The sequence below is a fragment of the Microcaecilia unicolor genome, chromosome 9, assembly GCF_901765095.1.
Source record: "Microcaecilia unicolor chromosome 9, aMicUni1.1, whole genome shotgun sequence".
NCBI lineage: Eukaryota > Metazoa > Chordata > Amphibia > Gymnophiona > Siphonopidae > Microcaecilia > Microcaecilia unicolor.
Window position 1 is genome coordinate 67435609 of NC_044039.1, and position 23440 is coordinate 67459048.

General features: G+C 44.4%; 1 protein-coding gene across 5 annotated transcripts in view; it reads left to right on the plus strand.

Moving 5' to 3' along the window:
* Positions 1–14466: 14466 nt before the first annotated feature.
* Positions 14467–23440, plus strand: part of PPARA (peroxisome proliferator activated receptor alpha) — a 652237-nt gene continuing 643263 nt past the window's right edge. For 4 of the 5 annotated variants that reach the window (XM_030213762.1, XM_030213761.1, XM_030213757.1 and 1 more), the window contains exon 1: positions 14467–14749. The gene's annotated coding sequence lies outside the window, so the exon portion shown is untranslated. The remainder of the gene's footprint in view (positions 14750–23440) is intronic. The other variant, XM_030213764.1, reaches the window with a different exon arrangement.

The following is a 23440-nucleotide window of genomic DNA, read 5'->3' on the forward strand; positions in this document are numbered from 1 at the left end:
GTAGCGTCGTCATCCCTCCCCCGGTGCATCATCTCAAGACAACCCCCCCCCCCCCCCAGGTGCATTGCCTCTTACTTCCTGGGGTGCTGAAAGCTGCCACGCAGCTATCAGCTCCACCGGTTCCCTGCTCCCTCTGTCCCAGAGCAGGAAGTAACATCAGAGGGACAGGGAACTAGCAGAGCCAACAGCTGCATGGCTGCTCCCTGAACCCCCCTTGCAGTGTGCACCTGGGGTGGACTACCCCCACTGCCCCACCCTCGGTATGCCGCTGATCCCAACAGAGAGTATTGCTCTCCTTTCACCATCACTCACTATTGGATACGACACCAGATATTGACTTTGCTCGTCTGGCCTCCCTCTGGAGTGAAGACTTACATGCTGGCTTAACAGAGGATACGCTGTGGTCTTTTCTACTCTCCATTAAGACTACTTCTTCTAATGCAACACAATGGGAGATGCATTATAAAAGTTTGTCCATCGCCTTTACATATATCTCATGAATCCATTGCTTATGAATATGATCTGTAATTTTGTTCTTTATAATGGGCTCTACCATTTTGCCTGGAACTGATGTCAGGCTCACCTTCGGTGTGTACCACCCAAAGAAACCAGGGCAAATTAGAATTGTATTTGATTCCAGCACTCAGTTGCAAGGAATCTCAAAAATGTGCTTTTTCTGGGTCTGGCATGATCAATAACCTATTAGGGGTTCTGATCCACTTCAGAAAAGAACCAACTGCAATAATAGCTTACATACAGCAAATGTTCTACTGTTTTATCGTACACCTAGACTACAGAAATTATTTGAGATTCCTGTGGTACCGCAATAATGACACCAACAAAGAGATTGTGGAATACAGAATGAAGTTCCGTGTCTTTGGTAAGAATCCATCACCAGCCATGGCTACTTATGGGCTCAGTAGAACAGCCTAAGAAGGATAAAGAGTATGGCACGGATGCCAAACACTTTGTAGAAAGAGACTTTTACACAGACGATGGGTTGAAGTTCTTACCTACCGCAAAGGAAGCCATTGACTTGTTAAAGAGAACACAAGCAATGCTAGCAGAGGCTAATCTATTAAGACTTAATAAAATCACCTCAAATAGTGTGGAAATGTGGGAGTGATAAAAGCATTTCCTACAGAGCAGGGGTGGCCCAAGGCAATCTGGCACCTGAGGCAGGGATAAGATGGCCCCCTGGGCCCCCAGTTCAACTTCTTTCCACATTCTCTTTGCCAACTCCACTCTGCCCACCACCAGCTGCAGTCTGACATTCCACCCTTCCTTCCTCAATACCCCTCCCCAAGCCTACCTTCTTATTTTTTTCTTGTTTTCAAAAGTCGGTGGTAGCAGCGATCCCTATATGCTGCCCTGCTGCCAGCACCGGCTTCTCTTCTGTACTGCTGCGTCCCGCCTCTGAGGAAACAGGAAGTTACATTAGAGAGGCAAGCTGCAGTACAGAGGAGGATCCAGTGCCGGTCGTAGGGTAGCGAATAGGGATCGCTCCCGCTGCCCTCTTTAAAAAAAAAAAAAAGGTAGGCTTGGGGAGGGCAGTTGAGGAAGGAAGAGGGGGAGATGCTGCTCCATAAAGAGTGCTGCCTGAGGCCCCTGCCTCAATTGGCCTAATGGTACAGAGGATCATGCAAAAGATTTGAAAGGTTTAGATCTAAGAATAGATACACCTCCACTTCAGCAAAGCCTTGGGTTACATTGGGCCCTAAAAAGAGATGTTTTTACTTTACAAGTCTTGAACTAAGAGAAACCATATACTTGTCAAGGTATCTTATCCACAGTCAACAGTCTATACTGGGGTTCATGGCTGCAGTTATCATTCAAGGGGGGAAAATGGAAAAATTCCCTAGTCTTAAACAAGCACACATTCCATGCACATACATTCTTGCTCCACTCAGTAAGGGGAAAGGGAAATTGGACTTGATATACTGCCTGTGGTTTTTGCAATTACAAAAGGCTGCTACATTGGAGAAACAAGTCAGATGCTAAAGAAGAGATTTAATTTACATAGACACCATATGAAAACTGCTAGTACCAATAAAGATGTTGCGCCTATGGGGCAACATTTTACAAAACCAGAACACTGTACCAGTGATTTCATGGTAAGAATCCTTAAAGGGAACTTTAAAACAATACAGGACCCCTCTGAAGGGACACCACCTTGTAGTGGTGGAGGGGCTTTCATGTTTCAATGACTCAGAGGGCTATGCTGAGGGGTTACCCATATCAGACAGGCCTCTGAGTAGAAACCAGACAAAGAGTGTCCCAAACTAGGGAGAGTGGAAAGATGGTGACCTGAAACTCGTACGCTCAACGGCCCAGCTGTCCTCTAAAGTTTTGTCTTTGTTTACTTGAAATTTCCTCTTTGCATCTGCAGTTACCTTAACTGAGAGGGAGGGGACAATGGGGGGTCAGCTGCCGATGGCCAGCGTTTTGTCCCCTGTGCAGCAAGTGTGGGACCACTGCGCGACAAGCTGCCCACAGATGACTGGGTTGATGAGTCCTTTGATTAGCGTCGGCGAAGGAGCGTCGATGCTCTTGGACCTGGAAACAACTTCATCGCTCTCAAATCATTTAACCACCATGTCCAAAGGAGTGGAGGAGTGAGTTAGGAGTGTATGCTGAAACAGAAGTCGTTTACAGCTGAACCCGTGTCAGCAGTGCCACTCCTAAACCCGTAAGAGCTATCAGCTTGGAGTTTTTGGCTCCCGTGGAGGTTACATTGAATATCATCTGGAAGGCGCGCCAGGACCTAACGATGGTAGTAAATAATTTTGCTTCAGATATAATCTTATTAGTGAGCCACATGGATAATCTAATCAAATCCTTTGAGAATGAAAAATTGATACAGCAAATGAAGTTCTACAGGAATAGGAAATGGTTAAGATTTTTAAAATGTTAATAGAAATAAACAAATGGTCATAATGGGAGACCTTAACATGGTAGCAGATCCCGAGATTGACTGCACGAACCCCACATCCCAGCATTATGCGGGAAATAGAGTACAGGAATTTCGGGCCCTCTCTCAGGCTCTTGACCTCATAGATGTTTGGAGAACACTACATCCTGGGGAAAAGGATTTTACACACAGGTCCAGAGCTCACGGCACATTAGCCAGACTAGACTACATTTTAGTAGAACGCACAATGTTCCCTCAGGTAAGAACTGCAACTATTGGTCCCGAGGTGATTTCCGACCATGCGTTAGTATGGATAGACTTAGAAGTATCGGCCAACGGGAGAGGAGGGAGGGGATGGCGCTTCCCAGCTCACCTGGCCACGGACCCCCAATTTCAAAAGCATTTAAAAGAAAAATGGGAGGACTATGCAGAGAATAATAAAGTACATGCACGTAACCAACCCATACTGTTTTGGTCTGCCTCGAAGGCAGTACTAAGGGGGGAAATTATCGCCTTTTGTAGCCTTAAGCGGAAGATAAGGGCACAAGCCATACTAAATTTGGAAGAGCAAATGAAGAGAGCCAAACAAAAACACTTACAACACCCAACCCGAGTTACACTAGAAAACTTGAAGGCTGCGCAAGTGGCACTTAATTCACTTTTACATGAGAGAGAGAACAAATCCGCACTGTATTACAAATATAGGTTGCAGAGATTCGGGAACCGACCAGGGAGACTCTTGGCAAGGCTTGTTAAAAATTGGGGGGGACCCAGGTCAGTAGCGGCACTAAAGGACACACGTGGGAACATAATTACAGATAGGAAAGAAATTGGGAAGATGTTCACTGAGTATTTTTCTAAGCTATACTCGGTAGAGCAGGGGCCGGCGAATAAGCACCTCTCTGAGTACCTTAAAAATGCAGGACTAGCTCAGATACCCCAAGAAGGTTTAGATGGGTTAAACAGCCCAATAACATTGTTAGAGATACAGAGGGCAGTGAAATCCCTAAAACGACATTCGGCACCGGGTCCAGATGGGTACTCTGGGGAATACTACAAAATGTTACCCCCAGACGCGCTGGCATCACTTTTGGAATATCATGAAGAGATAGTAAACACCGGGGAATTTCCCCTACATACAAACACGGCGCTTATCACAATGATCCCCAAACCCGGTAAACCAGCTGATGAAGTAGGCTCTTACAGACCAATTTCACTACTAAATTTAGACGTGAAGTTGCTAGCTAAGATACTGGCTGAGAGATTGGCCCAGTGGCTACCCATGCTTATAGGCCCAGAACAGGTGGGGTTTGTGCGGAGGTGACAGGCAACACATAATGTTAGGAAGTTGCTACTTGAGATAGCATCCTGCCACAACATGGGAGAATCTGCCATGGTGATTAGTTTGGACGCAGAAAAGGCATTTGACCTGGTGAGGTGGGACTTCCTATTCTCAACTTTAGAAAGTATGGGCATACAGGGCTGGTTTGTGCAAGCTGTTAAGGCTTTATATTGTAACCCAGGGGCGAGGGTGATAGTGAATGGGATCAGTGAAGAGGAGTTTACAATCGAGAAAGGAACACGGCAAGGTTGCCCGTTGTCGCCCTTGCTCTTTATATTGGCGCTGGAACCGCTGATTAGAGTGGTGAAAGCTGTAAAGAAAATCGAGGGTGTAAGGGTAGCGAATCAGGAGGTGAAGATATTAGCCTATGCGGATGATCTGATGATAACTCTAGTAAACCCAGATCAATCATTGGAAGTGCTGTTGGAAAGCATAGACCAGTATGGGCAGCTATCGGGGTTCAAATTAAACAAAGCTAAATCCTATGTTCTCACGCTAGGTCCAGAAACACCAACAGTTAAGAATAAGACCATGCCACTGCAAAGAGCAACAGAAACAATTAAATACTTAGGAGTGCACATTCCCTCAGACCTCACAAAACTATACGACCAAAACATACGTCGAATGATCAAAGATACTGAGTTAAGTCTTGCAACTTGGGCCTCATTGCCACTCTCTTTGAGGGGAAGAATCGCATTATATAATATGATGATTATTCCTAGATGGCTGTATGTACTACAGACAATACCAGTATACTTAAGAAGGTCAGATGAGAAAAAATTAAATACACTGATACAGCGATTCTTGTGGCAGGGGAAGAGGGTGCGCCTTTCAATAGAGTCATTGCAGATCCCGGTGGAACATGGGGGGCTGGGACTGCTTAGTATAAGATATTTTAATGTGGCATGCGGCATGAGACACATAAATGATTGGTTCAGATCTACCCAGGAATATTCCAATACAGACTTAGAATTGCAATTAACGCCGGGGGTACATTTTAGTAATTACTTACATGGGACGGGAGCCCGTATTCCAGCTATACTGAAAGAAACTGGTATTATGCAGACGGCCCGAGCAGCATGGAGATGGGTCTTTCGTATGCATAAATTTGCCCCAAATGTAACCCCATTCCTCCCTATATGTGATAACACAGCATTTATCCCAGGGCAGCTGTACTCAGTCTTTCGCAGATGGGAGAGAAGGGGAATAAAGTATGTATTGCAAGTGGTTACAGAGGAGGGACGCATGAAACCCTTCTTGGTTTTGAAGGAGGAATTTACATTGCCAGATACAGAGTTTTTTTATTATGCTCAGTTAAAACATTATGTGACATCATTAAGTTGGGAACATTTGGCAGAGGACGTTCAGGCAGCCCTTTCACTGGAGTCACAACAGAAAGTGCCTCTATCCTTTTATCATAAGCACATCAGAGATACAATGCCAGAACCAAACTATAAAAAATTGGAGGCTGACTGGCAGCAAGACTTGCAAGTTAACATAACGACAGAAACAATTAAGACATTTGTCTTGACCATTCCCAAACGCTCGGTCTGGATGGGACACTGGGAACAACAGTATAAATTTGCTTTCCGTCTTTACATACCACCCCGAAGAGCTTTTTATATGGGACTCTCGCCATGGGGAGAATACCCCAAATGTAGATCAGATGGCGCAACATTGGGCCACATGTTTTGGTCCTGTAAAGGAATACAAAAATTTTGGAAAGATTTGGTACAGAATGTATCCACATTATGGCGGAAGAAGTGGGAATGTGAACCAATGTTATTATTCGGTCATTTAAGAATTAGACACCCGATTCCAAAAGGATATAAAAACTTCATCAATAAAGCTATTGTGGTCGCCAGACAAGTTATATTGAAAGAATGGCTGACGCACAAATATCCCACAGTGACACAATGGCGAACGCAGATGATACACTTGATGCGTATGGAACGAATTGGAATCAAAGACATGAACTCGAGTGCAGGGGAAGAATTACAACAGATATGGTCCCCTTTCTGGAACACTTTGTCAGCTCCGGCCAGGAGTTACCTCTTGAACTTATAGAGACTTAAAATAGAGGACGAGAGGGAGGGAGGGTTAGGGAGGGGGGAAGGGGATGGGGAGGGATGATATTTGGGGGAGGGAGGGGCTAAAGGGGTAGGTAAGAGAGAAGGTGGGAGTGGGGTTGGCGAAAGGGGGGAAGGGGTTTTGGCAAAGTTGAATAGGTAAATACAAGTCATGTTGTGAAGTTACATTATCTTTATTAGAATAACAACACTGGTATGAGGCATAGGGAGGGAGGAAGGGAGAAAATGAAAATGATAAGAATATCTACAACTGTGTTTTATTTGTTGGTATAGTCGTTCGACTGTTTTTGAGTTTTATGCAATATGTTGACTACTGTAAAATTTAAGTTGATGTACATCAATAAAAAAGATTTAAACATAAAATGTTAATAGATCAGAAAGATTTGAACAAAATGAATATTATTACAGATGATTAATATCGAGATTGTTGTTTTCCCAGAGTTCCGGGTATGACTCCTAAAGTTTTTTTTTCCTCTGAAATGATTTAGTATATTAATTCAAAAGGAGTAAAGCCTGTGAAACTGGGATTACTTTAATCAGTGGGAATTGGATCAGAGATTCAAGTGTTTGTGTTGTTAAATAATGTCTGGTTTTAAAAGGGGAAAAAATGAAATCAGGTGTATTATTTCCACTAATATTGGACAATAAGTATGTTTCCAACAAAATTGACTATACACCGTCTTGGGTTTGAAGAAGCCAACCAGATGATCAATGTAGAATAATGATTCAGATAAACAATAACTGGGGATAATCAGGTTAATACCACGTTTTCTTGGTTTACTGTTGTTTAATTGATCTCCTTGTCTTGTTTCACTCTCCCTATTTATTTTGTGGTCTAAGAAAGAGAACGATTGTATATAATCCATTTATCTAGTTGAGATTGTTTTCTTCTAATATTGTATTAATATACAGTCATCTCTGTATTACTGTTTGCAAGTGACCCTTGTAAAATGAAAAATTATAAATAAATGATTAAAAAAAAAACAATACAGGAACGCAAGACCTTTGAAGTCAGAATGATTAAATATTTTGACACCCACCAGACAGGACTTAACGAAGATCTGGGTTTTCTAGCCCATTATAAACCATAAATTTGTACTGCTTTGTCACCCTCCTGTCTCCATGCATATCTCCCTGTCCCTTATCCACCAGACTCTTCCTGTCTCTCACCTATCCACCCCCATCCTGTTAGACTGTCACTGGAATGCTTTGATGTTTCACTTACATATACTGTCATCTACCAACATTTACTTATTTCCGATCTGACAAAGAAGGGCAACCTTCGAAAGCTAATCAAGAAATGTATTAAGGTATGTCCAATAAAAAAGGTATCATCTTATTTTCTTTTCCATGTTTTATTTCTATTGATTGCATTAACATTCAAAGCGGTTTACATTGTATATACAGGTACTTATTTGTACCTGAGGCAATGGAGGGTTAAGTGACTTGGTCAGAGTCACAGAAAAATTTGCATCCTTTCAGATTATTCTGTAAAGGCCATAGCTGCAGTAGCCTACCTGAAAGGGCAGATCTCTGACAAACCGTTAGGCTTCACCTGCACCTGGCCACTTTCCACCAAAGTTGAGCTCAAGGCTTCAGGTGGCCAGCAGGACTTTACTGGACAGGGCAGGACTGGCTAACAGCTAGGCAGCACCGGGTCAGCAAGGCAGGGAAAGGATAGGCTAAAGGACAGGACTGAAAGCTGCGAGCAGCCACTAAAACAGGGAACAAACACAGCTAGACAGGAGACTGAACTGAAAGCTGCAAGCAGCCACTGAAGCAGGGAACAAACACAGATAAACCCAGAACTAGGCAAGACATACAAAGACACAAGACTGGGAAACAAGCAATACAGGAAACAAGCAATACTCTAAACTAAACACAGACTAACTAGAACAGGCAACAACTAGAGCAAGGAATCAAACTCAGGCTGAAGTGCAAAAGCACCAACATACCAGGGCCTTAGACGCTATGCAAAGGCAAGGCAGCAAGGTTTCAGAATGGCTAATAAGCCCAGTAGCACCTGGAGCTAAGCTGCAACCATCACCAGGAAACTACGGGTGCTGTGTAGGTTCAATCCAAGCAAGCAAGTCTGGCAGCCTGGAAGATCCGGACCGGACTGAAATCTGGAACGGGTGACAGCACACAGACAATCTAATGCAGCCAGCACACAGAGACAGAGACAGAACTAACGCACAAAGAACAGACAGAAGCCAGCTCAGAAGTTGACAACAGGAAATAAGGTGAGTCTGAGAGGGGGCAAGGGCACAGACGTGACACAGGCTCATTTTCGAAAGAGATGGACATCCATCTTTTGACACAAATCGGAACATGGACGTCCAAATCGGTATAATTGAAACCCGATTTTGGACGTCTCCAACTGCAATCCGTTGGAAGGACGCCCAAATTTCAAGGGGGCGTGTCGGAGGCATGGTGAAGGTGGGACTTGGGCGTGCCTAAGACTTGGACGTCTTTGAGCCATAATCGAAAAAAGCAAGGACGTCCTAAAGTAAAACTTGGACGTTTTCACCCGGACGTGTTTTTTTTTTTTTTTTTTACAAATAAGGCACAAAAAGGTGCCTGAAATGACCAGATGACCACCGGAGGGAATCTGAGGGGGAGTCTGGGGCTCCATGTCATATCTTCTTCCTGGCGGTATTTCTCACCCATGGGGTTTTTCCTCAAAGCTGGACGTATTTATGTATGGCTCCTCTGCTGGGCAGTGTCCTACGAGCTCCTTTGGTTAGGTTCTTGGCCTCATCTCTTGAGCAGTTTGGAGTCCTCGTCTATGTGGGATACGTATCCATTTATTTCCCCCATCAGACAAATCAGGTAATTGCTGAGCTAAACTATTGAGTTCAACATCAGAGTATGGAATGTACTCTGTATGTGGGACACCTCCATAGGATTTATTAAACAGAGGTAAAACTTTAGTTGGTGATGCAGAGGGTTTTATACCAGGAAATTTGTTCTCATATTTTTCCCAAATATTAAGACCCTCAGCCATATAAGTTTTAACCCTCGGACCCCAGCCGGGATCTGGGTGAGAACAAATTAGGTCTCGAGCAACCTTAAGTTTGTCAGTTTATACTGAACCCTCACGGGGATATCTATCTGACTGTGGCCAAAGAGACTCAGACCAAACTGCAAGGTTGTCAGCCCACGGCTGAACAAAATACCAAGAATTTTCTTGTTGGGCTACATATTCATTTGGTGTAGTAGGGGCAGAAGCGCAAAACATGGCAGAGGAAGCCGTGTGGTCCAGTATCCTGTAAGAGATAGAACTACCACCTATGATATCTTTATTTTTAAGCGCATTACAGAGGCGTGGGGTTTCGCCTTTCACGGTCTGATTATCCGTGATAGCATCACCAGCAGACAGGATCTGGACTGAATTCACTATACTACCAGAAGATCTTATCTCACAGACACTTAAAAGATTCGCCAAATCTCGCTGTAAATTAGATATATGCCCAAACAACCTCATGAAGTCGGCCCCCCAACAATTTATAATGGACCTAACTAACCATGTGAATTTCATGCTACAAAATGGACTCTTCCCAAAGGAGAAAGGTAATATTCTACTCACCCCCATACCCAAGGATGCAAAGAAAAATACTAACGAACTAACGAACTATAGACCAGTAGCATCCATTCCCCTATTCACCAAAATAACAGAAGGCATGGTGACCAAACAACTCACAGAGTATCTAAACAAGTTCTCGGAACTGCACGATTCCCAGTCAGGATTTCGCTCTAATCACAGCATGGAAACCGTACTAGTCACGCTTATGACCAAACTCAAACAATTGATAGCAAAAGGCAACAACATACTACTGCTACAATTTGACATGTCAAGCACATTCGACATGGTCGACCATGGAATTTTATTACACATCCTCGAATACTTCGGAATCGGAGGTAACGTTCTCAGATGGTTCAAGGGTTTCCTAACCACCCGCTCATATCAAGTGACATCAAACTCGACAACATCAGCCACATGGACACTTGAATGCGGAGTTCCACAGGGATCCCCCCTCTCACCGACCATATTCAACCTAATGATAACACCCTTGGCTAAGCTATTATCGAATCAGAATCTAAATCCATACATATATGCTGATGATGTAACAATCTTTACCCCATTCAAACACAATCTAAGAGAAATTTCCGACGAAATCAACCAAAGCCTACACATTATGAACTCCTAGGCAGATGCATTTTGACTGAAATTAAATGCTGAAAAAACCCAATGCCTAGTACTCACCTCGCAATACAACAAGAAGGAATTCACCACCATCAACACACCTAATCTAAGTCTACCAGTCTCTGACACCCTAAAAATCCTTGGAGTCACCATTGACCGACACCTAACACTTGAGAACCATGCAAAAAACCTAACTAAAAAGATGTTCCATTCAATGTGGAAACTAAAACGAGTCAGACCATTTTTCCCAAGGAATGTCTTCCGATACCTGGTACAATCACTGGTACTTAGTCATCTGGACTATTGTAATTCACTCTACGCCGGCTGCAAAGAGCAAATACTCAAAAAACTCCAGTCAGCCCAGAACACGGCAGCCAGACTTATATTCGGCAAACCAAAATACGAAAGCGCAACACCCCTTCGCGAAAAACTACACTGGCTCTCACTCAAAGAACGCATCACGTTGAAACTCTGTACCTTGGTCCATAAAATCATCCATGGTGACGCCCCAGCCTACATGTCGGACCTAATAGAACTACCACCCAGAAATGCAAAAAAATCCTCCCGCACATTCCTCAATCTTCATCCTCCCAAATGTAAAGACTTGAAATACAAATCAATGCATGCATCAAACTTTTCCTATACAAGCACACAGCTCTGGAACTCACTGCCACGAAACCTGAAATCGGTCTACGAAATGACCAATTTCCGCAAACTCCTGAAAACTTCTCTTCGACAAAATATATCATAAAGAACAACACGTGTAACTCTACTTTCTTTAAGATATCCAGGAATGTTCTTTAATGTCTTTTGCTTTCACACTATCATGCACCAGCGGGTGGGGGGTGCTCCGCGAGAGCCGACAGCTTTTTTTTTTTCAATCCATGCAGCGATCGCCGATGCAGGCAGCGCCTCGCGTCTGCCCTGCATGAACTGAAAAGAGGAAATCACTTTGCTGACGTCGGCCCTTCCCTCGCTTGTTGTCCCGCCTTCGAGGAAATAGAAAGTTACCTCAAAAGAGGGCGGGACAACAAGCGAGGGAAGGGCCGACGTCAGCAAAGCGATTTCCTCTTTTCAGTTCATGCAGGGCAGACGCGAGGCGCTGCCTGCATCGCTGCACGGATTAAAAAAAAAAAAGCAGGGTGGTGGCTTTAGGGTGAAGAGGGCTCAGGCCTCTCGACAGAGGGGGGGGGGCTCAAAGGGGAGAAGGGGATTGGTGAGGGTGCTCAGAGGGAAGAAGGGGATTGGGGAGGGTGGGGGAGCTCAGAGGGGAGAAGGGGATTGGGGAGGGTGGTCATAGGGGAGAAGGGGATTGGGGAGGGTGGGGGTGCTCATAGGGGAGAAGGGGATTGGGGAGGGTGGTCATAGGGGAGAAGGGGATTGGGGAGGGTGGGGGTGCTCATAGGGGAGAAGGGGATTGGGGAGCTCAGAGGGGAGAAGGGGATTGGGGAGGGTGAGGGTGCTCAGAGGGAAGAAGGGGATTGGGGAGGGTGGGGGTGGTCATAGGGGAGAAGGGGATTGGGGAGGGGAGTGCTCAGATGGGAGAAGGGGTCTGGGGGTCTGACAAGGGGGCAGGAGGGAAAATGGGTCTATGCCTGGGGCAGGTGGGAGAAGGGTCTGGGGCTGAAAGGGGGGGATGCAAGGCATGTGGTGGATGAAGGGGGCTGGAACTGGGGGCTGAAAAGGAGGGTATTTGGGATAAGGGGGCTAGTACTGGAACTGGGGGCTGAAACTGGGGGCTTTAAAGGGGACAGGGAGAACTGGCTGGGGCTGAAGCTCGGGACTGATGGGAGAAAAGGGCTGGGGACTGGTGGGATAGTGGGGCTGAAAAGGGGGGCAGGTGGGAGATGTGGGCTGGGGCTGGAACTAGGGGCAGGTGGAATAAGGGGGGTGAAAAGAGGGGGCAGAGAGAGAGGGGACAGACGCCGGATGGAAGTGGGGGAGCGTGAGGGAGGGCAGACCTTGGATGGATGGGAGAGGGAGGGCAGATGGATTGAAGGGGCAGAGAGAAAGGGCAGATGGTGGGTGGAAGGGGGAGAGAGAAAGAGGGCAGACTGGGGTAAATGGTGGATGGAAGGGGCAGAGATAGAGGGCAGATGTGGATGGAAGGGAGAGAGACATGGCAGACTGGGGCAGATGGTGGATGGAAGGAGCAGAAATAGAGGGCAGATGTGGATGGAAGGAAGAGAGGGCAGACAGTGGATGGAAGGGGCAGAGAGAGAGGGCAGACACTGGATGGAAGGGACATTAGAGAGGGCAGACAGTGGATGGCAGAGAGTGAGCGAAGACATGCTGGATGGAAGGAAGACAGTGAAAAGAAGATGAGGAAAGCAGAAACCAGAGACAACAAACTGTAAATATATATTTTAATTATTTTGCTTTAGGATATAGTATTGTAGCTGTGTTAATAAATGTTTATAAGTAGAACATGTAAATAAGGTCATCTTTTTATTGGACTAATTTTAATACATTTTGACTTAACTTTCAGAGAACAAAACCCCCTTCCTCAGGTCAGGATAGGATAATGTAACAGCACTATACTGTATTGACCTGAGGAAGGAGATTTTGGTCTCTGAAAGCTAAATATATTAGTCCAATAAAATGATATTATTTGTTTATTTCTATTTGTTAATTTGTAAAGTGGTGATTGGTATTTGTTAGTTTTTTCAAATTTACATCTGCTGTCTTTATATTTTGCACAGTACTAGGGGACGTTTTCTGTTTCTGTGGTGTTGCATTGTATGCAGAGTCTGGCATCTTGGGGGTTCAGTTTAATTTTTGTCTAAATAGAAAGTTTAAATATTACTACTTATTCTATAGTGGATTAGGGTGTATCTGTGTTTGTGAAAAAGACATGGCTTTCAGTTGGCATTGACTGTGCAGGATCGACGATCTGTATTATTCTGTCTGGTTTCGCTTTACAATAGGTGAATTGATGTTCTAGTGCTCACTGTAGTGTTTAAGATGCTTTCCTTTTCCTTGTGTGACTCGTAGAAATTACTACTTATGGTATGGTAGAATCGCTCTATAGGTCCTGATGTTTTGTATTCTCGGTATGCCTAGTACTGGATTTGGGGGGGGGGGGGGGGGGGGTGTTAACAAATGACCGGCCCCGGGTGTCAACTACCCTAGGTACGCCACTGCTTATATATACTGTCAGCTAGCACATTTGCTTATTTCCGATCTGAGGAAGAAGGGCAACCTTCGAAAGCTAATCAAGAAATGTATTAAGTTATGTCCAATAAAAAGGTATCATCTTATTTTCTTTTCCATGTTTTATTTTGTTTGATTTCTATTGATAACCTTAAGAGTGGACTAACACGGCTACCACACTCCTCTACTGTGGCAATACAAAAATAGGATGTTATAAAGGTACAGGTATCCTAGCAGGAAGCTAGGCATCCTCTTACCCTAACAGGTATTTCTATTTTTACCCACCCAGAAGGCACACGTCTTTTAAAACGACTTTTTAGGACTAGGAATGTAAGCACAAGACCCTCCTCACCAACCCTTGCTGGACTAGAGAGCCACTGTCCTTAGCTGATCTGTGGTGGCCCTGGCCGGACGTCCTCTGCAACCTACAACGCATAATAAGTTTAATAACGTGATTTCACCTCCCTCCGCCACCCCTCTCCGCTCTGCTCTCCCTCACCCTCCCCTCCTCTTTTATTAACCGCTGTCTCTCGGGTCGCCGCGCCATTGGCCGTCCAGAAAGAATCCCTTCAGCCCAGCCCCCCCTCTCGCGTTCTTTAGGGTGGTGACTATCACGTTCTCTTGCTACAGGTCCCACCTCCAGCCTCTCGAAGGTGGAGCAAGCGCCACCGGCTTTCACGCGTCAAGCCTCCCAGTCAAGGAGGTTTATAAACCCTTCTTGCTCCTCCTCGCCCTTCCCCTTTCTCCCCGATCTCCTCCTCAGGGTTGCCAAGGAGGTGCCGTGCAGCCGCGGCTTATGCGGAAAGGCGAGGGAAATAAAAGCAGCCAATCACGAGCGGCGAATGGGAGGTGTGTGTGGGAGCCGCCACCGTGCTGGGAGCGTCATTTCCGGTACCTGTCAGCTACTCTCGCTGCCAGTCCCGCGGAGACAAACAAGGACGTGCGAGTCCGCAACTTGTGCGGCGACTGCTCTTGTCACTGCTCCGCGGGAGATAGCACCAGTTGGCTCTTTGGGAGGCAGCGGCTGTTCCCCGCTCCCGCACGAGGTAAGGCTGCTCTCAACTTTTTCTGTCGGGGGGGGGGGGGAGAAAGTTGAGGGGCGTGTGAACAAACCTAAGAAAGAAGCCTTAAAGTTGTCGATTCCACGTCTCGGGACTCGCTGGCACCCTTTCTCTGAGCGAGGTTTCGCTGTACGTGGTACGGTCGAATGGTTGGACATGTGCCAGAAACTTTGGAGGATGCCAATTGTGGGCTGCCAAAGTGCCCGATAGTATGCCCAGGTGGGTGGGGCACCCAGTTGTCATTTTGCCTCAGGGTCGCTGTAGCATTTCAGACTCGTATAGAAGGGCTGCCTTCCTGCTTTTTTTAGCAGTGTAGGGAGGAGGTGCTGAAACTGTGTGTGTGTGTTGCGAAGAGTTCTACCCAGCAAACAATAGGCTTGGCAGTAACTTGGGCAGTTCGTTCTTCAGCGCATTGCATTGAAGGTGAATTTGCCTTGGGTCCTGTTAAGAGCTGTAATAAGTGCCGTACTCTAGCTGTTGTGACATCTTGTTCTTATCCCCTGGCTTTCCTATCTCCATGTCCCACCATAAGTATGGTAGAGTACATGAGGATTAACATTGTTAGCTTGAGCTTTTTGGAGTTGATATTAGGATATATATATTTTGTGTGTGATTGTTCTGAGGGTTACTGGCTATATATTTGTGATAGTGGAGAGGCATGCATGACACCTGGCATGAGTACAAGAGACTGTAATGACTAGATTAGAAAAAAAAAGCTTTTGAAAGGGCTTGGAAAGAAAACATAGTAGATGACAGCAGGTAAAGACCTGAATGACCCATCCAATCTGCTCAACAGTCACACTCATTGTCAGTTAAACCAACAATGAATGTGGTGCAAAATACTTGTTTCTGGGGCATAAAACAAATAGAATACAAGAGAACAGTGTGATGGCAGTGAGAGGGAAAAGTGAATGCTGAAATAACAAAAGGCTGGCTAAGCAATTTTTTTCTTGGTGTTGCCTTCCATTATGTTGCATAATGTTAAAATTGACAGTAAATCCATGTCTTCAATCTGATTATAGTTTTCTTTTGTTCTTCCATCCCAAGCATTTATTATTGAGCAAAAATAAGTGAAACACAAATACACATAGGTTGAAATGCCTTACTACTTACTGGGTTCAAGGTGAGTTACAACAAAAATCTCAGAACCATGAGTGAGTTCTGTAAACGTTTTTATGGGTTATTGAATATATACATGTATATTTGTGTCTGTATTCATAGAACCTCTTTTCTACCATTTCCAAGATCAATTACCCATACATAAATGCACACAAGTTGCTTGATTGAGATTGTTAGGGATTGTGGAGGCTGTACTGGCTGTGAAGGGGTGCTTTAAGCTGTCCAGTGTGTGTCTTTGCAAAGCCATGGGGCTGCATCTGGATGGAGGGCTGAACCAGGGAGTGACCCAATCAAGACAGGCAGAGGAGATGGGAAATTCAGGGGTATGAGGATGAAACGGGGAAGAGTGCTGGGTGATGAACCATGAGTCAGAGAGAAATGACAGTTGGATTGTGGAAGATGAGTGAGGAGTGTTGCATTTAGAATGGGCATGAGATGAGTTTATAGGCAGTCTTCAGCAAGTGACTGCTAGTGTGCATATATGTTTATACACATAGTAGATGACGGCAGAGAAAGACCTGTACAGTCCATCCAGTTTGCCCAACAAGATAAACTCATATGTGCTACTTTATGTGTATACCTGACTTTAATTTGTATCTGCCATTTTCAGGGCATAGACCGTAGAAGTCTGCCCAGCACTAGCCCCGCCTCCCCCCACCGGCTCTGCCACCCAATCTTCTCTAAGCTTCTGAGGATCTATTCCTTCTGAACAGGATTCCTTTATGTTTATCCCACGCATTTTTTAATTCCGTTACCGTTTTCATCTCCACCACCTCCCACGAGACAGCATTCCAAGCATCCACCACTCTCTCCGTGAAAAAATACTTCCTGACATTTTTCTTGAGTCTGCCCCCCTTCAATCTCATTTCATGTCCTGTAGTTCTACCACCTTCCCATCTCCGGAAAAGGTTCGTTTGCGGATTAATACCTTTCAAATATTTGAACGATCTGTATCATATCACCCCTGTTTCTCCTTTCCTCCAGGGTATACATGTTCAGGTCAGCAAGTTTCTCCTCATACATCTTGTACCGCAAATCCCATACCTTTTTTGTAGCTTTTCTTTGCACCGCTTCAATTCTTTTTACATCCTTAGCATGATACGGCATCCAAAACTAGCTCAGTGTTTCTCAAGATTGTCCTGGTGTAGGATATCCACAATGAATATGCATGCAAGAGATCTGCATATAATGGAGGCAATGTATACAAATCGACTTCTTGCATATTCATTGTGAATATCCTAAAAACCTGTCTGGCAAAGGAGTACTCCAGGACTGACTTAGAAAACACTGCACAAGCAGACACCTGGTGACATTCACTGGAGCAGGGACTTTCTCTTCATGTTCAAGTGTACAGCGCTGCGTACGTCTAGTAGCGCTATAGAAATTATGAGTAGTAGTAGAATGTGTTTGCTGTCCCTTCCACACACTTTTCCTCAGCCTAACCTCATCATCTCCATCTTGTATGGCGCAAGCTGGTCACAGCTGCTTTTTACCCATTCACACACCACAGAAGCACATAAGCACCGCCATAGTGGGAAAAGACCAAGGGGCCATCAAGCCCAGCATCCTGTCTCTGACAGCGGTCAATCCAGGCTTCAAGAACCCGGCAACCCCCCCCCCCCCCCCCAAAAAAAAAAAATATATATATTTTTAATAATGTTCAATGGACTTTTCCTTCAGGAATCTGTCCAAATCCCCTTAAACTCCGTAAGACCAGCTGCTGTCACTACATTCTCCGGTAACGAGTTCCAGAGTCCAACTATTTGTTTTAAATCTACCATATTCTAGCTTCATCTTGTGTTCCCTGGTTCTATTATTTTTAGAAAGTGTAAACAAACGCTTCACATCTGTCCGCTGTACTCTGCTCATTATCTTGTAGACTTCTATCATATCACCCCTCAGCCGCCTTTTCTCCAAGCTGAAGAGCCCTAACCATCTTAGCCTGTTGATCCACCCATTCAGCTTTTGCAGTTTTTTCTCCTGCTATCAGGGAGTCTCTTCAGTCTGGGCTGCCAGTTCTGGTACTAGTTATACACAGTTTGAGGCAAATGTTGAATCTCCTTTTAGCCCATACTCCAGTGGGGTGCAAACAAACACAACTTAGCGGTAGAGGAATAGCCTAACGGTTAAAGCAGTGAGTTCAAATAATACATAACATACATAAGAACATAAGAGTAGCCATACTGGGTCAGACCAATGGTCCATCTAGCCCAGTATTCTGTTTTCCAAACAGTGGCCAAGCCAGGTCACAAGAAACCCAAATCGTGGCAAATTACTACTACTATTTAGCATTTTTATAGCGCTACAGAGCGTACGCAGTGCTGCACAAACATAGAAGAAAGACAGTCCCTGCTCAAAGAGCTTACAATCTAATAAACAAAAAATAAAGCAAGTAAATCAATTAATGTGTAGAGGAAAGAGGAGAGGAAGGTAGGTGGAGGCGAGTGGTTACAAATAAATAAATCCCACTGCTGCTCCTTGTGATACTGGGCAAGTCACTTAATCCTCCATTGCCTCAGGTACAAACTTAGATTGTAAGACTTCTGGGGACAGGAAACCAACTGTACTTTATGTAACTCACCTTGAACAACTACTGAAAAGGTGTGAACTAAGTCCAGTCTTATTTCTATTCCTTCACTTTCTGGACCTAAGAATATTATGGGGGTAGTTCTATAAAGGTTGCCTAAAGTTAGGCACCAAGATGCAGCGTGCTAAGTGCTAATTCTGTAATGGTATCTGGGTGCCCAGATTCTGTTATAGAATACTATCATAAGTTGGCATTTATACCAAGTCAATAGGCGTAAATGCACGCACCTAAATCTGGCACCTTAGTGCATAACTTACTGTATTCTTTAAGTTACGTGTGGGACCTGCTCATGTATCTCGCCCTGTGCATGCCCCCTTGCATTTATACATGCTAACCGTGTTGCGCATTAAAGACATAGAGTGCTGATTAGTACCCAGCTAGAACTTATAACTGTAATAGTCGCACACATAACTGTTAGTATTCTATAACTTACATGTGTAATTGGCATCTAACTTTAGGCAATCTGTTATAGAATATGGAGGTATATGTGTAGATATCAAACTTGATATTCAAAAACAAATGGCAAAAAACCTATCAGAATGTTTATGAAGCAAGTTTATTAAGGAGAAGAAGGAAAGAGGACAGGGGGTTAAAGAGCTTACTTAAAATATACAGTTCAATGATCTGATCACTAATGCCTGTCTGAAGCAAATGAGAGGTCATTTTAATTAAAATACAGTTTTAAATTGCATCAGATCAATATTTTTCCTAGATCCTGTTCAGACACAAAGGCATATTTTCAAAGCACTTAGCCTTCCAAAGTTCCATAGAAACCTATGGAACTTTGGAAGGCTAAGTGCTTTGAAAATATGCCTCTTACTGTCTTTATCTTCCACGGGATTCCTGTTGCTTGTTTCCTTCACTTATTTTTATTTTTATTTTATTTTTATTTTTTGTTACATTTGTACCCCGCGCTTTCCCACTCATGGCAGGCTCAATGCGGCGGGCAATGGAGGGTTAAGTGACTTGCCCAGAGTCACAAGGAGCTGCCTGTGCCGGGAATCGAACTCAGTTCCCCAGGACCAAAGTCCACCACCCTAACCACTAGGCCACTCCTCCACTTGGGAGAGGACATCTCTTACAGAATGTTGGGATAGCTTAGCTAAAAGGTGGAGCTGTGTATAATTAGATTTTGCTGATGGTGAAGTGAATCACTGTACTGAGAGGAGGAAGTTGTCCCCAGTACCTCTCCACTCTTGTCTCTCCCTATTTCCCCCCTCGAGTACTCCGTTCTGTAGATAAATCTCTCTGATCTGTCCCTTTCTCCTCTACTGCTAATTCAAGACTCCGTTCCTTTTTATCTCGCTGCACCTCACGCCTGGAATAGACTTCCCGAGCCTATACGTCTAGCCCTGTCAGTAGCCGTTTTCAAGTCCAAACTCAAAACCCACCTCTTTACCACTGCTTTTGATTCCTAACTCACTTGCCCTGTCCTTTATCCTCACCTCTATATTCCCTTACCCTTAATTGTTCTGTCTGTTTACCTGTCTTATCTAAATTGTAAGCTCTTGAGCAGGGACTATCTTTTGTGCATGGTGTACAGCGCTGCGTATGCCTTGTAGCGCTATAGAAATGATGAGTAGTAGTAGTCCCATGCTTTAACACCTTTGTTTAACAAGAAAACATCTTTCCCTATGAGGCTAGCTACTTATCTAGGAACAGTGGGAAAACAGATATTTTCTTATTTATTTATTTATTGATTGATTGGAATTTATTAACTGCCTTTATGAAGAGATTCACCCAAGGCGGTGTATACAGGTAAAGTTTAACATAAAACTTACACTTTTGTTAAGAGCATAACAATAGTAAAATAACCAGGAATAAACATAAATACCATAAATGAGGTAAAAGTTGAAAACAGTAAATTGAAACCTAATAATAGAACTACTGTGAAACAGTATCAAAAATATACACATTTAACCGCACTGGAATTCAAATATCAGAAATATAATACGTTTGTATAATACTAATGATCCACCTAATAAGCATGCATTAGAACATTCAACTAACATAGATATGATGCTAAAGATTTTCTACAATATGGCTTACCATATAGCTGAGGGACCAAGAGTAGATATATGATGGGAACAAGATGTGTGGTACAGAGTCATTTAGGATAATTTGATGGTTGGCTAAACTCAAGGCAAGTTCTTTGTATTGTTAAGCAAGAGATAAGGAGCTGATCTAAGTTAATGGGTGTAGCAAGCTAGGCCAGGTGCAGAATGCATATATAGAGGCTCATTTTCAAAGCACTTAGCCTCCCAAAGTTCCATAGAAACCTATGGAACTTAGCCTCCCAAAGTGCTTTGAAAATATGCCTCATAGTCAGTCACTTATGTATTAGAGGCTTGGGAGAAGAGCAAGGCTTTCACCTGCCTCCTGAAGTAGAGGTAGTCTCGAGTTACACATAGCCCCTCTGGGAGTAAATTCCAGAGCATGGGGGCTACTCCTGAGAAGGCTCGCTGGCGGGTATCACATCATACAATTTTTTTTTTAATGAGGGTATAGAATCTATACTATAGATAGTGATGATCCATGAGAGGACTTTAGAATCTAGTCTCAAAGGTGTGTAAAGGGCTAACTTATTCTGTAAGCACTCTGGCCCATTTTGTCTGAGGATCTTGAAAATCAAGCAGAGAGTTTTAAATTTTGCCCTGTAAAGTACTGGTAGCCAGTGGCGTAGCCAGACCTGACATTTTGGGTGGGCCCAGAGCTAATATGGGTGGGCACTATGTATATATAGGTGTGAGTAGTTTTTTGGGGGATCCTAAATCATTTTTAATAAACAGTCTGCCCAACAGCTGTCCTACAGCAACATAAACCACATACATATTCGGAACCTATGTTGCAAACCTTAAAACCACCATACCGAGAATACAAAACACTCAGGACCTATACAGCAATTCTACCATACCATAAGCAGTTATTTCGACGAGTCACACAAGGAAAAGGAAAGTATCTTAAACACTACAGTGAGCACTAGAACATCAATTCACCTATTGTAAAACGAAACCAGATCTTCCCTTTCATCTTTCACCATTTTTCTTTTTTCCCTCCTTTTCTTTCTTTCTTTCCTTTCCCCTCTTTCCCTTCTCTTCCATTTCCTTTTTTGACCCTTTCCACTTTCCTGTCCTCATTTCTCTCTCCCCTTTTTTCTTCTTTTTACCCTTTCCATCCTTCCCCCTTCTTCTTCTTTTCCCTCCTCACCTTCCCTTCTCTCTCCTTTCCCCTACCACCCTTTCTCCTTCCCCTTCTATCATGCCCTTTTTCTTCCAGTTCTCCCTTTCCACCTCATTTCTTTCCTCTTCCCCTCCTCTTCTCTTTTCCATTCCCTTTTCCCTTCCCCTCCTCTTCTCACCTAGTAAAGGGCCACCAAAGCAGACACCAGATGCAGATGTGATTCCATATGCCCCAATGAAAGGAGAGTTTAATTTTACTTCCATTGAATTTCAGTATATTCCATCTTTATAACACCAGGCTTTCCAATCCCAAAGGCAGATTACAGAAACAGTTAAGATCAAGGAACATTCTCACAGAAATTTTGCAATGTGTATTGTTTAGAACAGCATAGAAAAATGAGCATAAAATACAGAGAATTATAACTGCTGTTTCTACCAGCTATGATCACTTTTAAGCTGTTTTACTGATGTTCAGTTTTTATTTCATGATATTTACTTCAACCTAGATACAGGAAACTTTTAAATAAATTAAAAAGCTGTCAAATAAGTAAAAAGAAAACAAAATCTTTGGAAGGAACACCTCCTCTTCTGTTTTCTCCAACTTCCTGGCTGCCCTGTCTGTGCTGTGTCGGGGATGGGTCGGGTGAGCAGCTTCTGCAAGTGCCAGGGAGGTGGACTTGACCCGACCCGTCCAATTCCAGGATCCATCATCCCCCACCCAGTAGCAGCTCACACCACACACACACAATCAGCACCCGCCGCGGGAACTGTGTCGATGGTCGCCTGGTCGCGGTCCCTACCTTAAGAAGAAGAGGCCTCATGCAGCCAACAGGCCAAGCCAGCGCCGCCACCGCCGTCGTTGTCGAACAGCTGGGCTGCAAGGCAACAGTGAGGTCAGCCTGCACCACAGACCTGGCTGACTGGGCCTGTCATGGGAGACAGCCACCTGGAGCGTGTGGTGTGCGGCGGCCGCTCACAGTGGCAGGCAAGTGAATCGCGACGCCGACGATGACAATCTGATCCGAGGCATTCTGTTAAAGCGTGGCGGGCAGCGGTGCAGTGCATGCTCATAGGTGCCACGTGCAACTGCCAAGGGAAATGGTGCTGCCGCACAGTACATGTGCACGTAGGCGCCTTTTTTGTAGAAAATCTATTTGGGGGAGCAAGCGACTGTCTTTAATAAAAAATCAGTGGAGCCGTTTGACAGGCAGCGCTTCGCGTCTGCCCTGCGTGCATTGCAAAAGAAGGAAATCATCTTCAGGCCTTCTCTCACTGTGTCCTGCCCTCGGCGGGTGGGACACAGTGAGGGAAGGCCCGAAGACGATTTCCTTCTTTTGCAATGCACGCAGGGCAGATGCGAAGCGCTGCCTGTCAAACGGCTTCACTGATTTTTTTTTTAAGTGCCCGATTTTCCGAGCGCTGACTGGGTGGGCCTGAGTTTTTGATTGGGTGGGCCCAGGCCCACCCGTAGCTACGCCCCTGCTGGTAGCCAGTGTAGCTTTCGCAGGAAGGGTTTGATGTGGTCACACCACTTGCAGCCTTCTATCAGTCATGCTGCAGCATTATGAATTAGTTGGAGCTGATACGAACTCTTTTTGGTTTAGCCAGTGTACAGGGCATTACAGTAGTCTAGTCGTGATGTTATCATGGCATGGACCACTGTAGTTAGACTCATCTTTTCAAGATATATATAGGTTATCAACAGAAATCAAACAAAATAAAACTGAAGATATATATATAGAGATTACGTAACTGATAGACAATTTTTGAAAGTTTGAATTTGTGGAGTTG